Genomic DNA, 4,593 nt, shown 5'->3' on the forward strand with positions numbered 1-4,593 from the left:
ACCGTATCCGCTTAAATCATAATCTTCGACCTCTAGTTCTGTTACAGTCTTTGAAGATGACCAGATACAAAGTAAAAGTATCTGAAAGCCAAACATAAGATTGAGGTATTGTTGACAGGAAGCTGAAGAGTCAGTAAAGCATCGTTATGGTAACGGAATCATACATCATGACATAGATGAGTATGACTAAAGGCAAAGATGGTGTTACATTTGTGTGTGAAGCATAGCATCTCACCAACACCTTTAACCACATACATACAACAGAGCACGAGGCTGGTGGGAGGAGCATAGGAGGACAGCTCATGTAATGGCTGAATGGAAATAAATGAACGGTATCAAACAAATCAAACATAAAAACACATGTTTGACTCCATTCTATTAATTCCATCCATTACAATGAGCCTCCTCCTATAGCTCCTCCCACCGCCTCCACTGCCACAGGACACCTCTTCACACACACACACACACACACACAGTTTTTTGCCACTTCAAACACAGATCAAGAGCACCCCACGTTGCTCACTCTCTCTTGCCTTTAACCATACAGTCTTCCTCTCCTCTTCTGTTGCCTCCCACTTAATCTGCAGAGACGGAGACGGAAGAGAGAGAACACACAAACACATTCAGTTACATCACACAGTTCAACATCCGGTAACCCAGTACTGACTAAAAGCAGTGTCAGTGGAGAATCTCTATTGGGAAAGTTGTCCAGGACTAGGTTTAATCTATGTTGGCATAGTGTGTTTGTCTCAGGTAAGATGTAGGTTTTCTATGGTTTTGTCTTCATTAATACTCCCATCATAAAACACAAACAAATACACACTCGTTTCACTGCAGTTGGCTAAGATCAAGAGTGGAAATATGCACAGATAAGCGTGCACACACAGACATCAAGTGAAGAAGTCTCCCCCCCCTCTCCCTTCCTCCTCCATCTCTCTCCCTCCCTCCCATCTCCTGCCTCCCCTCCCCCCTCTATTCCCGTCCCCCCTTCCCCTCTTCCATCTCCCTGTCCCTCCTCCTATCTCCTTCCCTCCTCCTTCTCTCCCGCCCTCCCTCCTCCCTCCCTCCTCTCTATCTCCCTCCTCCCCCTATAGCTCCCTGTCCCTCCTTCCTCTTTCCATCTCCCTCCCTCCATCTTCTCCCTTCCCTCCCTCCCCCCTGCCCTCCCCCTATTCCCTGTCCTCCCCTCTTTCTTCCCTGTCCCTCCCTCTTCCCCCATCTCGTCCCTCCCTCCCCTCTTATCTCCTGTCTCCTCCCATCTCCTCCTCCCTCCACTCCCTCTTCTATCTCCCTGTCCCTCCCTCCTCCCATTTCTCCTGTCCCTCCTCCTATCTCCTGTCCCTCCTCCCCTCTATCTCCCTGTCCCTCCCTCCCTCCATCTTCCCCCTCCTCCTATCTCCTGTCCCCCCTCCCCTCTATCTCCCTGTCCCTCCCTCCTCCCTATTCCCTGTCTCCCTCCTCCTCTTATCTCCCTGTCCCTCCCTCCTCCTCCTACTCCTCCTCCCTCCGTCCCTTATCTCCCTGTCCCTCCTCCTCTTATCTCCCTCCCTCCTCCTCTCCCTCCCTCCCTCCCGTCTCTTCCCCTTCCCTCCTCCTCCTCATCTCCTGTCCCTCCCCCCTCCTCTTATCTCCTGTCCCTCCCTCCTCCTATCTCCCTGTCCCCCCTCCGTCCTCTTATCTCCCTGTCCCTCCCTCCTCCTCTATCCCTGTCCCTCCTCCCCCTAGTCCTGTCCCTCCCTCCTCCTCTTATCTCCCTGTCCCCTCCCCCTCCTCTATCTCCCTGTCCCTCCTCCCTTATCTCCCTGTCCCTCCCTCCTCCTCTTCATCTCCCTCGCCCTCCTCCTCCTTCTTATCTCCCTGCCCTCTCCTCCCTCCCTCTCCCTGTCCTCCCTCTCCCTCTTATCTCCCGTCCCCCTCCCTCGTCCTCCTTATCTCCCTGTCCCTCCTCCCCCCTCTTATCTCCCTGTCCCTCCCTCCGCCCTCTTATCTCCCTGTCCCCTCGCCCTCTTACTCCCTGTCCCTCCCTCCGTCCTCTTATGTCCCCCTCTCTCCCCACTATCTCTGTCTCTCCCTCCCTTTCTCTCTCACTGATGGGTGTTTCCAGTGAGGTTGGAGGTGTGCAGGGCCAGGATGGAGCCTTCTGGCTCCCAGTAGAGTGTCTCAGAGCTGGGGTCTTGCAGGAGACGCTGGCGTTGGACACCCCCAGAACTGCACCTACCCCTGAGGAGAACAGGACATAACATTAGGGATGTGCCCCAAATATTTCTGCACGGCCGTCGAAAGAAGTACCAAAGCACAGCGTTGTGAGCGTACATATCCTTTTTATTAGGAACGCCGACAAAAACAATAAACAATACAAAAACGACCGTGAAGCTTAAGGCTATAGTGCCAAAAACAAAGACAACTTCCCACCCTGAAAGAGGAAAAAGGGCTACCTAAGTATGGTTCCAATCAGAGACAACGATAGACAGCTGTCCCTGATTGAGAACCATACACGGCCAAAACATAGAAATACAAAATCATAGAAAACAAAAATAGAATCCCACCCCAAATCACACCCTGACCAAACCAAATAAGACAAAAAAGGCTCTCTAAGTCAGGGCGTGACAATTTCCTACAGTGCACTACTTTGGACCAGGGCTCCGTGAAAATATACTCCCCTCCTCCACCCCATTAATTTGCCCTAGATCTTTGAGTGAATGTGTGAAGGATGAGACTGACTTACAGGACTTTTAGAACCATTTCTAAGCATCAGTAATTGTGTCACTTCCTCTACTGAGAAATATTTTGTAGTCGGTGCCGCTACCCACATGGGTGCAATAATTAGTCCAAACAACAAAAAATGGTCTATTGGACAAATTCAGTTACTCCTCCCCATTTCATTCCGTTTAAGAAATGTTTTGCAACAGAATCAGCGTAATAAATAAACCCCTACTGACCAGTCACTCAATGCTGATTTAGGTAGACAATTTTGGGCTAAACTCCTCCTTTGTGTTTGCTATTTAGTTCCGTGACATAGGCTTAACATGTGTCCCGTAAACTGCTCCTTGTTCAATTGGTGTTAACACACACACACAACACACCTCCACATTCTCCGTACTACAATCTAAGACCTATAGCCTAGGCCTATCTATCCATGAAAGCAGGCAAAATTAGGTAACACTGAACCCCAGTCTATACTCACTCTGCTATATTCCGGGTACTTAGTGAAAACAGCAGTGAAATGACACACGTGTCTTCAGTCATTTTAAAAGTTGTGTTTAATGGGCGTTTCTCCACCATGCCTCCTTCCCATCTGGTTAAATGTCGGATTAAGTCATTAACCATCTCCATTCCCAGATGAAAATTAGCCTGCCCAAAACCACACTGGGTGCTGATAATAGACTTCTTACAAATGTACTTGTTTGCTAGGCAACATCATTTGCATTGCTATGACTAATTAGATTGTAGCSTACCTAACGTTACCGTACCCATTAGGAATTGCGATACATTTTAAAATTGCMATACATTTTGTATGTAGAGAGAGAGACCGTTTGTCCAACTGTACTGTACTCACCTCCGTGAACATTGGGAATTGGTGTTTGACAACGAGATGAACCAGTTGTGAGCCACAAAATCACGGCCATAAAACAGGTGGTCCGCATGTTGAGAAGTGACATCAGGAAGAATGTCAGTTGATGACACAAGTACTCTTCGGTGCGTGTCAGTTAGGCGTCATTAAAAGTGCGCTCGGGGCGTTCTGTCAATACAGGATGGACAGGGGGGGAACGGAACGCTTACAGAAACCAAGAAAACAAAAAAGTACGGTTCAAGTGTATCAAAATACGGCGTATTTTTTATTCTCACCTACCTATTCGGTGTCCGATTTGGTGCTATTTCTAACACGGTATAATAGGCTACTTAGCCTACAGGTCAGGTACTGTACAGTATGTAATAGAACTATTACAATGTGTTAAACCAGGAAGCGTTCAAATCTCACTAAACCAAACATGAATACACGCCGACAACCACAGAGGAGCCTGAAATATAGAGTAGTCGGCCTGTTAGTTCACATATTCCCATGTAAACAGCGTTGAACTGAACAGTAGTCTAATTTAATAAAATTTCAAAAAAATAAACAATCAATGCACAAAACAAATAGTGGAGGGAGAGTTACTGGATACACACCCATGATTGTTTTATTGAATCACATCAGTAAAACAAAGTAAATTAGGAAAAGGATGTGAGACTGAGCAGAAGTCATTGGTTTCTGTTGGGGAGGAGGAGGCTAACACTGTTTGTAATATTTACATCGACCACTGRCAGACTTCTGGAAGATCTCTGTCACTCTTTTCTCCCTCCCATGTTCATTACACTGGTGTGCAAAATTGATATTCATATCAGGTTATACAAAAGTTATTACATCATAAGAAAAAACAATTATTCTGTATGTGAAAACAAGTTCAATAAATAAAGTAAGTATACAATAACATTGTGAAATGAGTGAATGTGTGGATTGGTCTCAATATATCCTTATGGGCGCTGATCAGAAGTAGTGCACCTTAAAGGGCAATAGGTGCCATTTCAGACGCAGCAGAGTATCCTAAATGAACA

The 4,593-nt window shown here is 46.9% G+C and overlaps 1 long non-coding RNA gene across 1 annotated transcript; it reads right to left on the reverse strand.

Annotated features, from left to right (window-relative positions):
- Window positions 1–522: 522 nt before the first annotated feature.
- Window positions 523–4,586, reverse strand: LOC112079494 (uncharacterized). Its single transcript, XR_002895960.2, has 3 exons — window positions 3,557–4,586; window positions 2,089–2,220; window positions 523–581 (listed from the first exon to the last, which is right to left on the reverse strand). It is a non-coding gene; the product is annotated as an uncharacterized lncRNA (long non-coding RNA).
- Window positions 4,587–4,593: the final 7 nt, after the last annotated feature.

This window comes from Salvelinus sp. IW2-2015, unplaced genomic scaffold (genome assembly GCF_002910315.2).
Source record: "Salvelinus sp. IW2-2015 unplaced genomic scaffold, ASM291031v2 Un_scaffold8198, whole genome shotgun sequence".
Lineage (NCBI taxonomy): Eukaryota > Metazoa > Chordata > Actinopteri > Salmoniformes > Salmonidae > Salvelinus > Salvelinus sp. IW2-2015.